This window comes from Leptodactylus fuscus, chromosome 6 (assembly GCF_031893055.1).
Source record: "Leptodactylus fuscus isolate aLepFus1 chromosome 6, aLepFus1.hap2, whole genome shotgun sequence".
Classification (NCBI taxonomy): Eukaryota; Metazoa; Chordata; class Amphibia; order Anura; family Leptodactylidae; genus Leptodactylus; species Leptodactylus fuscus.
Window position 1 is genome coordinate 104082428 of NC_134270.1, and position 13449 is coordinate 104095876.

Below are 13449 nucleotides of genomic sequence, written 5' to 3' on the forward strand. Positions count from 1 at the left end.
GATGTGACGCAGTTGCCGTCAGGGCATCCAGTTGACCGGCGCATTGTGCGGGAGGAGGAGATGAGACAGGAGTTGGAAGAGGAAGTGGTGGATGATGAGGACACTGACCCGACCTGGACAGGGGGGATGTCAAGCGGGGAAAGTAGTGTGGATGTTGAGGCAGGTGCAGCACCAAAAAGGGTAGCTAGAGGCAGAGGTCAGCAGCTTAGGCGAAGCCAGGCCACACCCGGAATCTCCCAAGATGTTCCAGTTCGTACCCAGCCCCGAAAAACTCCCACCTCGAGGGCACGTTTCTCGAAGGTGTGGAGTTTTTTCAAGGAATGCGCCGAGGACAGATATAGTGTTGTCTGCACAATTTGCCTCTCGAAATTGATTAGGGGCTCTGAGAAGAGCAACCTGTCCACCACTTCAATGCGCCGTCATTTGGAATCCAAGCACTGGAATCAGTGGCAGGCAGCAACGGCAGGACAAAGGCCACCTGCCGTTCATGCCACTGCCTCTGCCACTGCCACTGCTGACTGTGCTGGCGATGCACTCCGGAGGATGAGCCAGGACACCACTTCATCTGCCTCCGCCACTTTGTTGACTTCTCCCTCATCCTCCCCTGTTCCTGTCTTATCTCCTTCTCCTGCACCATCAAAGGCACCATCAGGCGCTTCTTTACAACAACCCACCATCTCTCAGACATTGGAGCGGCGGCAGAAATACACTGCTAACCACCCACATGCACAAGCCTTGAACGCCAACATCGCTAAACTGCTGGCCCAGGAGATGTTGGCGTTCCGGCTTGTTGAAACTCCCGCCTTCCTGGACCTGATGGCAACTGCGGCACCTCGCTATGCCGTCCCTAGCCATCACTACTTCTCCCGGTGTGCCGTCCCCGCCTTGCACCAGCACGTGTCACTCAACATCAGGCGGGCCCTTAGTTCCGCGCTTTGCACAAAGGTCCACTTGACCACCGACGCGTGGACAAGTGCATGCGGACAGGGACGCTACATTTCACTGACGGCACACTGGGTGAATGTAGTTGACGCTGGGACTGCTTCCCAAACTGGCCCGGTGTACCTCGTCTCCCCGCCTAACATTCCTGGCAGGGACACGAGAAGAACACCCCCCTCCTCCTCCTCCTCTACCGCCTCCGCCACCGCCTCCTCCTCCGCTGTTAGATTGACCCCAGCTACGAGTTGGAAACGTTGCAGCACTGGCGTTGGTAGACGTCAGCAGGCTGTGCTGAAGCTGATCAGCTTGGGGGACAGACAGCACACTGCCTCCGAGGTGAGGGATGCCCTCCTCGATGAGACGGCAATATGGTTTGAGCCGCTGCACCTGGGCCCAGGCATGGTCGTTTGTGATAACGGCCGGAACCTGGTAGCAGCTCTGGAGCTTGCCGGACTCCAACATGTTCCATGCCTGGCCCACGTCTTCAACCTAGTGGTGCAACGTTTCCTAAAGAGCTACCCCAATGTTCCAGAGCTACTGGTGAAAGTGCGGCGCATGTGCGCCCACTTTCGCAAGTCGACAGTAGCCGCTGCTAGCTTAAAATCTCTCCAGCAACGCCTGCATGTGCCACAACACCGGCTTTTGTGCGACGTCCCCACACGCTGGAACTCAACGTTTCAGATGTTGAATAGAGTGGTTGAGCAGCAGAGACCTTTGATGGAATACCAGCTACAAAACCCTAGGGTGCCACAAAGTCAGCTGCCTCAGTTTCACATCCATGAGTGGCCATGGATGAGAGACCTTTGTGACATCCTACGGGTCTTTGAGGAGTCCACAAGGAGGGTGAGCTCTGAGGATGCGATGGTGAGCCTTACAATCCCGCTCTTGTGTGTTCTGAGAGAATCCCTGATTGACATCAGGGATAACTCCGATCACACAGAGGAGTTAGGGATAGCATCCGATCCGTCACAGCTGGAGAGTAGGTCCACACATCTGTCCGCTTCACTGCGTTTAATGGAGGAGGAGGAGGAGGAAGAAGAGTTGTCCGATGATGTGATGGTGATACAGGAGGCTTCCGGGCAACTTCGAATCGTCCCATTGTTGCAGCGCGGATGGGTAGACATGGAGGATGAGGAGGAAATGGAGATTGAACTTTCCGGTGGGGCCAGAGGCGTCATGCCAACTAACACTGTGGCAGACATGGCTGAGTTCATGTTGGGGTGCTTTACAACCGACAAGCGTATTGTCAAAATCATGGAGGACAACCAGTACTGGATCTTTGCTATCCTTGACCCCCGGTATAAAAACAACATCTCGTCTTTTATTCCGGTAGAGGGGAGGGCCAATCTCATCAATGCTTGCCACAGGCAATTGGTGCAGAATATGATGGAGATGTTTCCAGCATGTGACGTTGGCGGCAGGGAGGGCAGTTCCTCCAGTAGGCAACCAAGTTCTCACCGGTCCACACAAACGAGGGGCACACTGTCTAAGGTCTGGGACACCTTGATGGCACCCCCTCGCCAAAGTGCCGCCACGGAGGGTCCTAGTGTCACCAGGCGTGAGAAGTATAGGCGCATGTTGCGGGAATACCTTTCCGACCACAGCCCTGTCCTCTCCGACCCCTCTGCGCCCTACACGTATTGGGTGTCGAAGTTGGACCTGTGGCTTGAACTTGCCCATATATGCCTTGGAGGTGTTGTCCTGTCCTGCCGCTAGCGTCCTATCTGAGAGGGTGTTCAGTGCAGCCGGTGGCATAATCACTGACAAGCGCACCTGTCTGTCAGCTGAGAGTGCCGACCGGCTTGATAAAAATGAACCACCACTGGATAGAGCCTTCATTTTTGTGCCCACCTGTGTAAAGCACCCCAACATGAAACTCCATGTCTGTACTCAACCTCTCCAATTCCTCCGCATCCTCATACTCATCCACCATAAGCGTTGCACAATTCTGCTAATACTAGGCTCCCTCCACCCTGCTTTCCCCCAACTCTGCTGGTTAGAGGCTCCCTCCACCCTGCTTTCCACCAACTCTGCTGGTTAGAGGCTCCCTCCACCCTGCTTTCCCACAACTCTGCTGGTTAGAGGCTCCCTCCACCATGAATTTGCCCAAACTGGGCTGGTTAGAGGCTCCTTCCACCATGAATTGGTCCAAACTGGGGTTTTTAGAGGCTCCCTCCACCATGAATTGGTCCAAATTGGGGTTTTTAGAGGCTCCCTCCACCATGAATTTGCCCAAACTGGGCTGGTTAGAGGCTCCCTCCACCATGAATTGGTCCAAACTGGGCTGGTTAGAGGCTCCCTCCACCATGAATTGGTCCAAACTGGGCTGTTTAGAGGCTCCCTCCACCATGAATTTGCCCAAACTGGGCTGGTTAGAGGCTCCCTCCACCATGAATTTGCCCAAACTGGGCTGGTTAGAGGCTCCCTCCACCATGAATTTGCCCAAACTGGGCTGTTTAGAGGCTCCCTCCACCATGAATTGGTCCAAACTGGGGTTTTTAGAGGCTCCCTCCACCATGAATTGGTCCAAACTGGGGTTTTTAGAGGCTCCCTCCACCATGAATTGGTCCAAACTGGGGTTTTTAGAGGCTCCCTCCACCATGAATTGGCCCAAACTGGGGTTTTTAGAGGCTCCCTCCACCATGAATTGGCCCAAACTAGGGTTTTTAGAGGCTCCCTCCACCATGAATTTGCCCAAACTCTGCTGGTTAGAGGCTCAATCCACCCTGATTTTCAAAACAAATGTTGGTGCCAACCTCAACTTACTACAAGGGCCAAATTCACTGCTGGTGACAAGCTCTCCTCACTGCAAGTGCCAAATACACATGTTTCAAGGTGTTTTCCTACTGTCAGAGAGGTGGTATTGAGTGTGTAAAGTGTGTAGTTGTTAGGCTGTGATGTTGGGGTAATAGAGGGTCTTTGGTGTGTTAGATGCCCCCAGACATGCTTCCCCTGCTGTCCCAGTGTCATTCCAGAGGTGTTGGCATCATTTCCTGGGGTGTCATAGTGGACTTGGTAAATGAAGAAGAAAGACCGATGGATGCGAGGATAAACTGCGCTACTCTCTTGAGATAAAATACGTTCTTTATTCCGCTTTTCTTAAAAACACAAGTGTTTTTAAGAAAAGCGAAATAAAGAACGTATTTTATCTCAAGAGAGTAGCGCAGTTTATCCTCGCATCCATCGGTCTTTCTTCTTCATTTATCGTTCCCTAAGGGGTATTTGGATGTTATTACTGCTGCTGTAAATCTCCCTTGTGTTTGGTACACGATCTTTTCAAAATATATTTAAGTGTATGTTTGGGAATCATCTGGGTTGCTTGGTATATATATATATTTTTTCTTGATAGTGGACTTGGTGACCCTCCAGACACGGATTTGGGTTTCCCCCTCAACGAGTATCTGTTCCCCATAGACTATAATGGGGTTCGAAACCCGTTCGAACACACGAACATTGAGCGGCTGTTCGAATCGAATTTCGAACCTCGAACATTTTAGTGTTCGCTCATCTCTAATCAGAACACTTTATTCCATGCTTCAATCATGGCTCCCTGTCTAACAACTCTCCCCTAAGCTCAGCTCCGCCTCCATTACTACCTCACTGTTGCTAGGCAGACAAAGCAGAATAAGTAAGCAGGACAGAACATACTTATAACAACATCGCATCTCTCCCCTTCTTATGTAAAATAAAATGCAAACATTATAAATGGACAATAAATAAAAGGTCTGAACTGAAAAGAAAATTTTACTGCAGAACATAGTCCCTGAGGTGCGTTGGTGGCCTTCGACTCATTCTTGTCAGGTAGCGTTGAGACATCTCGTTATCAGAAACAGTCTGTGAGTTTTCGGAGTTATCTCTTGTTGGTGTTGCTGAACTAGTACCTGGTGAAATTTCCTCATCATCTGTCTCTTCTGTACTTGCTCCTGGGTTGTAGTCACGAAGATTTTTAAAATGGGACACATTTCTTGTGACTTGATGACCCTGGCGTTGAGCAGTAACCATGGTACCCTTGATGTGCGTGACTTGAAAGGGTTCTGGATGATAAGGGGATGATAACTTGTTACTGGGTCTCAGACTTTTAACAAGGACCCAGTCTCCCACATCCAGCTGTTTGAAGCGACAACTTCTCTTATCTGCATATCTTTTCATCCTGCCTTTGGCAAGGGAATCATTGAGGACCAATGGAGTCTGGACGTGAGCTACTGGTATGTTTGGAAGCTTAATGCGCAAAGGCCTGCCGAAAAGTGCAGTCGCTGGCGGAGTTCCTGTAGTAGAGTGTGGGTGGCTCTGTACTGTCTAAGGAATCTGTATAATTCTTGCTTTAAATGTGGGATGTGGCTATTTATAGGTACCATACCTATAAACAACTGGCTATTTATAGGTACCCATAGGTACCGTACCTATAAATAACTGGCTATTTATAGGTACCGTACCTATAAACAACTGGCTATTTTTAGGTACCTATAAACAACTGGCTATTTATAGGTACCGTACCTATAAACAACTGGCTATTTATAGGTACCGTACCTATGAACTACTAGCTATTTTTAGGTCGTACCTATAAACAACTGGCTATTTTTAGGTACCATCCGTACCTTTAAACTATTCATAGGTACCATACCTATAAACAACTGGCTATTTATAGGTACCGTACCTATAAACAACTGGCTATTTTTAGGTACCCATAGGTACCATACCTATAAACAACTGGCTATTTATAGGTACCGTACCTATGAACTACTGGCTATTTTTAGGTACCGTTCGTACCTTTAAACTTTTTATAGGTACCCATAGGTACCGTACCTATAAACAACTGGCTATAGTTACTAGAGATGAGCGAACACTGTTCGATCGAATACATATTTGATCGAATATCAGGCCGTTCGAGGTATTCGATTACAATCGAATACCACAAGGCATACGCAGTTAAAATTTGTATCCCCTCCCACCTTCCCTGGCGCGTTTTTTGCACCAATAACTGCGTAGGGGAGGTGGGACAGGAACTACGACAACGGAAGCAGTTAAAAAATTTTAAAAACCCATTGGCTGACAAAATCAGGTGACCTCCAATTTAGACGAATGGTGGATTTAACATTCGATTAATTTGGGACTGTGAACTATGTGACTGAGACAGGGACAGATCTACAGGCAGGGTTAGCTAGGGATTACCTTTATTTAGGGGGGAATGTTACTCACCCAGCTCTTTGGGGCTCTATCTGGTCGGGATCCCTGTCAGCTTGTGATATGCGCGAGCTGACTTTTTCCCCATAGGAATGCATTGACCAGCGTTGATTGGCCAGTGTACAGCATTCGGCCAATCAACGTTGGTTCTGCCTGAGGAGGCGGAGTCTAAAATCGGTCCACAGCAGTTTCCATTCTGGTCCTATAAATAGCCAGTAGTTCATAGGTATGGTACCTATAAATAGCCAGTTGTTTATAGGTACGGTACCTATAAATAGCCACATCCTTAAATGTGTTCCATGGTAACAATCCGAAGAGTCTTGTTGATTTGATTGCATGAAGTGCTTCACTTCGCCATTGGCTTGAGGCCAGTAAGGAGTTATTTTCCTGTGGTTAAAACCAAGAAGTTGCAAAAGACTGAAAATCTGCACTATCGAAAGGTGGTCCATTGTCAGTCTTCACTGTTTCAGGTATGCCAGATGCAGAGCAAAAACATACCACAGAATACTCAAATTATATACCAACATACAAATTTATTAAATACACAAATATACATAAAGGACTGATTAAAAATGGTGACAAGTATCACAATACCAAAAGACAAGAGTGGGCATGTAGCCAACAAGGCAAGTAGTAAACCATGGGTAAGTATGTAAGGTAGGCAATAACTCCAATATAGAGAATCAAAAAAGGCATATAAGAAACATTAATACATATGTGTATATATCCCTCTGAGGCACCAGTTAGTATGCAACTTGGTAGTATAGCCCAGAACAAAATATATACAATCCAACCATAGGGCCCCAATAAACACATATATCAACCTATTGAAGGACCATATGTAAAATGTATATGTACACGTCCCATAACTGGAATCCTAGGCAAGATGTAGTAGATTTACAGACTGCCTAAGGGCTCGTTCACATCAGCGTTGTGAACTCCGTAGTTCAGGTTTCCGTTTCCTGCCTAAAACAGAGGCAGGAGACGGAAACCAGCAGGAGGCTTTCTCACCCATTCATTTGAATGGGTGAGAGAGATGTCCGGCCGTGAGCGGCGGTGAGCGTTTTAGGCTCTCCGCCGCGAAACCGGGTTTTATAATCCGGACACAGAGTCGGACATGCAGTACTCTGTGTCTGCATAAAAAAAATCCGGTTTCGCGGCGGAGAGCATAAAACGCTCACCGCCGCTCACGGCCGGACCCGGTCTGAGCTTTCCGACTTCTGGCATGCAGAAGACGGAAAGCTCAGAACGGACAGATGAACGCAGGTGTGAACCTAGCGTAAGTAACAGACCGAATGCAGTATCATATATACATAAAGGCCACGGGATATATGAATGAAACAAAAAGCATGAAAACAATGAAAGAATGAATCCACTAGTAAACAACTACCTGGTACTGGGTAACATTGATGAATGGTGAAACATTATAGCTTAAACAATGGATATCATATAAATATGCATAACCTTACCCATAGTGATATAAGATAATCCTTTAATAGTCCCACAATGGGGAAATTTCAGTGATACAGTTTCATAGACGGAACAGTAGTATATAACAAGAGAGAAAACACATACAAGCTCATGGCAGATAGAGAAATCCTAGGAATCATAGCAACTAAAAAAGAAATAAACACAGACACACTGCAGGATCATTTAGTTCTCTGTGTGAAGTGATGTTAATAATACAGCTGAATGTGGTTGGAGGACACGAGGAGGGGGGGGGGGTGTATAGCATGAACACCCTGAGAGGAGCGGTGCCCACACTTTTACTTCACTCTGTAAATTCGCTTCCTGTCTTCTGTGCCCCCACTGAAGAGCTATCGGTGCCGGTACTGTAGCTCTTCACTATCAGAAGGGTGTTTCAGGAATGCCCTTCCTCACAGTAGTGCCTATAGCACTGTACTGTGAGAGGGGGGAGTAACGCCCCCTCCCCTCCTGATAGTACTTGTCCATAGACGAGTACTGAGGGAGCGTTCTTCCTCCTCTCACAGTACAACGCTATAGGCACTACTGTGAGGAAGGGCATTCCTGAAACACCCTTCTGACAGTGAAGAGCTACGGTACCGGCACCGATAGCTCTTCAGTGGGGTCACAGATCGTGAAAGCCGGGCCAGATTGGCTTTCCAGCGGTATATAAACCGCATGTGCCCCAACTCATGAAAGGTCCTCTTTAAGGGGCGTTGTGTAGGTGAGGACAATATGGGTCGGGTGACTGGAGAAGTGAGGAGTCAAAGATATCTGTATTGCAAACTTTACAGAGACAAATCACAGCTGGAAAAAGTGGTCACGGCGGTCCAGAGGGAAGAGACGGGAAAGTGAGCGATTAGTCAGGTACATCTCTGGTAAGTAACCATAAAATGTTACTGACTGTAATGCTACCGCTAGCACCCCAACCCCCCCGGATTCAGTCCTGCGGGGGGGGGGGGGGGGGCAGGCAATGAGTGTATTCTGGTACATAGAGAAAAGTAATATAGTATTTATACTCTTGTACATAGGAGGCCCCTTATAGATTTTGTATTAGGGCCCAGGGGGGTTCCCATGGTTCTTTGCTATAATGTAGGCGATTTATAAAATACTCAGCATTCCCAGTTCTTTTACTCCACTCTGTAAATTTGCTTCCTGTCTGCTGAGCAGGTGATATGTGGGTTTTTTGGCACAGGCAGTGTGAATATTTAATAAACATTTTTAGCAACAGATGCTACAAGTGTAAGACAAATGGCATAAAATCTTCTTTTAGACTTAAATTATTAGAAGACAATTGGCCATCCTTGCTCTGCGGCTTTTATTGAGATGCATCTGTCATATACTGGGAGATTTAGCGGGGGGTCCTAATGGACTCCCCCCCCCCCCCCCCCCCCCCTCTTTATATGTCTTCATCTTCTTCTGGCGCTGGGGGGGTCACACTTGTACGCCTGCGCAGTCAGCTCTGTCATCGTGCTGCAGCCATTTTTTTGTGGCCAGTTACGCGAGCATGCGCAGTATGCTCCTGTAGTTCTATGGAGTACAGAGCGTAAGCGGCCACAAAAAAATGGGTGGATTTGAAGAAAAAGTGCGTTTGTGCGACTTTCTTAGGGGCTTCGTTTTTATGGCGTTCACTCTGCAGCCAAAATGACATTTCATTTGTATTCTTTGTTTCAGTAAACAAAATAACTCAAATATTCTATATTAATTATTATTTGCCAGACTTCAAAATGATCAAAAAGGGGCTAGGAGAGTCGACCCTAACAAAATGGACGTATTATGTGATGACTGCTTTATAATAAATTTTTAGTCAGCCGGTTGTGAAAAGCCTTGCTTTTTACCTTGTACAATCCATTGACATTTTTGGCAATTAAGCTGTATGCTAGTGAGGGGGGCGAGTAGGAGCACAGGAGACTACACCTGAATAAGCTCTACACCAGGCTGATATTGCCTTATTACTAACTTACTAGTGCTTGATGACTGTGTGCAATCATTTTGAATTATTGGGATCTTTTTAATTTTGTATCAATAAAGATTTATAGTTTTTAATACGTCCATTTTGTTAGGGTCGACTCTCCTAGCCCCTTTTTGAGTATTCTATGTTTCCGTGTAATTCCAAGGATACTAAATTTTATATGGTTTTATTTACATTTTAACCCCTTAACAAATATACAAGACTGTGTCAAAATATCCACAGTTTTGCCAGCGATCACTGGCAAAATGGGGACGGCCATGCGCCACAGGTAAAATTCCTTATCGGTCAGCTTTGACTAAGGCGCCAGGAGGGTAAATGCCCGTGATTGGTGCAGGCACCGATCGAGGACATTAATACTACTACCAGGCAGAAAAAGAGGAATAGAAGAGGATGTGCCTAATTTGTGACGAGGTGTGCACCTCATTATAAATTAGGTGGAAAACATTGTTATATTGTTGATAAATTTGCCCTCATAGTTTCTATATTACTGAGCGGTATTGCATATGCATTATGTTTTATACAGCTGACACCCGGCAACTATGGTGGCTTCCCAGCTCCCGAGTGGCCGCCATGTTTAAACATCAGGCATCCAGTTGGGAAGGGGTTAATATCCCTCTCTAGTTGTCCCCAGTTTAACTGGAGGGGGACATTAAATTGTGGGTGCAAAAGGAGAGGGACTTTATAATGTCCCCCTTCAATTGTTCCCACAGTATAATCTGGGGGCATACAATATTAGGGTGAATGTACTCCGTACACAGTATAATGTTCCTACAGAGAGAAATGGATGGGAATGGGTAAGGTCAACGTAGAAGTGGTTGGAGCTAAATTTAATATTTTGAGCTATTTGCGCCACTTATTGTGTCCGTCTTTCTGTCCTTTGAAAGTGGCGAGGAATATGTAATACCTCTCAGTAATATAGAAACTATGAGGGCAAATTTATTAACAATATAACAATGTTTTCCACCTAATTTATAATGAGGTGCATGCCTCGTCACAAATTAGGCACATCCTCTTCTATTCCTCTTTTTCTACCTGGTTATAGTATTAAGGGCCACTCTTGGTCATTGCTTTACAGTCATGACTATATATATACTGTCATTTGGGCTAGTTTCCTGCTTTCTAGTGTATATTGGTCTATATTTTATATATAAATGTATTCATATTTTATACTTGTTTCTCCTACTGTTCTCAGATAACACTTTTTGTTCTCCATCTAGATGTCTTCTGCAGGGTCGGTAGCAGTAACAATCAGTCTCCAAATGCAAACTGTGATATTCTCTTACTAGACAGATACAAGCATAACAGATGCTGCTACTGTTGCCCAAATCCCACAAAGCAACCGTCTTTGCAGGATGTCATAGTCTGGGTAAAGTAGTATGTATAGGATTCTATGAGGGAGATGATCCAATTATCCAGCTGGTCAAGAGACCGAGACATTATTTAGACTGTTCTAGATCTGTGGTCCTTTCAGATAATCAATTCCAGATACTGCACAAGATCTTTTCTTCCTCAGATGAAGATGAGGAGGACATGGGGAAACAAGTTTTTCCAATTGATAAAATTCAGAAGTTAAATAAGTCCATCTGAATGAGCAATCAGGATGTCGATAACAGGGAAGTTCCAGAATCCACCTCTAGGGGGCCTAGGGCCTTCCAAGGGAATAGCACACTGGAGAAGCTTATGCTGATATAGTGGAGATATCCTGAAAAAGCATCTGTCCTCTCCAGGGTTAAGAACCTCTTCCCCATTAACTGGTTAAGGACCAGGTCTAAAAGTACCTAGATGACCAGGCCTCATTTTTCAAAACTGATGTGTCACTTTATATGGCAATAACTTTGAGACACTATAACTTACACGAGTGATTTTGAAATTGTTTTTTTGTCATGACACATTGTACTTCATGTTAGTGGTAAACATTGATCAAAATGTTTTGTATTCATTTCTAAAAAAAATTGGAAATTTGATGGAAATTTGGGAAACAATCACAATTTTCAAAATGTGAAATGCTCTGCTTTTCAGGCAAATAGTCATACCTCCAAAATACATGAATAAATATTACCTACCATATCTCTGCTTTATATTGGCATTATCTTTTAATCGTACTTTAATTTATTTTGGATGTTAGAAGGCTTTGAAGTGTAACAGCAATTTTCCAGATTTACAAGAAAATTTCCCAAACTCATTTTTTAGGGACGACTTCAGTTCTGAAGAGGATTATAAAGGCCTATATATTAGAAACCCCCATAAAGCACCACATTTTTAAAACTGCACCCCTCAAATAATTCAAAACAGCATTTGGGAAGTTTGTTAACCCTTTAAGCATCTCATAGGAATTAAAAGAATATGGTGATGAAATTTAGATGTTTCATTTTTATCCAATAATATATTCATTTATGCCTAAAATTAACACATTCACAAAGGGTTAAAGGAGAAAATGCATCTCGCAGTTTCTCCCGGGCACAGAAATACCCCACATGTGGGTGTAAACTGATTTTTGGGCACACAGCAGTGCACAGAAGAGAAGGAGCGACACTTGGCATTTGAAAAGCAGAATTTGCTGGAATAGTTTTCAGGTGCCATGCCTCATTTGCAAAGCCCCTAGAGTACCAAAACAATGAAAACCCCCAAAAAGTGACCCCATTTTATCAGGGGGTGTAATGAGCATTAGTATGCCAAGCGGGATTGCATAGCGGATAGTGAAAAGTGAATACAAAGCTGTGCAGGGTACATTGGGTACACAAATTGCCTACTATGTCCCCAATAGCTCCTATGATTGGGGAGGGTCACTTATAAGTTCTAAATCTTGGGTGTCCCCTGATATACGCTTGCACAGCTTATACATTCCCTTCCTGCCGCAGCCAGTTGTGTTCTAATGATTTGGCGATTTTTTTGGGGGTTTTGTCTTCACATTGCTAGTTGCTATATTTTCTTTATTTTTCTGCTGACGTAGCTATATAAGGGCTTGTTGTTTGTGGGATTAGATGCATTTTGTAATGACACCATTTTTGGGTGCCTACAACTTATTGAATACATTTTAACTTTTTTTTTTTTTTTTTTTGTTGGATTTTAAAAAAAATAAAAAAAAAATACTGTCATTGCGTTTTTACCTTTTAAATTTTTCGCCATGCAGCGTACAGTATAAGTAGCATGTGCCCGTTATGCTGTGGGTCGGTACGATTACAGCAATACCTTATTTATATTATTATTTTAAGCTATAATAATTCTGCAGAACAAAAACACATTTGGGGACATAAATCAGTGAACTTTGCATCGCCATCTTCTGAGAGGCATAACACTTTAAATTTTCAGTTGACCGTGTTGTTTGAGGGCTTATTAGAGATGAGCGAACACTAAAATGTTCGAGGTTCGAAATTCGATTCGAACAGCCGCTCAATGTTCGTGTGTTCGAATGGGTTTCGAACCCCATTATAGTCTATGGGGAACAGATACTCGTTAAGGGGGAAACCCAAATCCGTGTCTGGAGGGTCACCAAGTCCACTATGACACCCCAGGAAATGATGCCAACACCTCTGGAATGACACTGGGACAGCAGGGGAAGCATGTCTGGGGGCATCTAACACACCAAAGACCCTCTATTACCCCAACATCACAGCCTAACAACTACACACTCAATACCACATCTCTGACAGTAGGAAAACACCTTGAAACATGTGTATTTGGCACTTGCAGTGAGGAGAGCTTGTCACCAGCAGTGAATTTGGCCCTTGTAGTAAGTTGAGGTTGGCACCAACATTTGTTTTGAAAATCAGGGTGGATTGAGCCTCTAACCAGCAGAGTTTGGGCAAATTCATGGTGGAGGGAGCCTCTAAAAACCCCAGTTTGGACCAATTCATGGTGGAGGGAGCCTCTAACCAGCCCAGTGTGGGCAAATT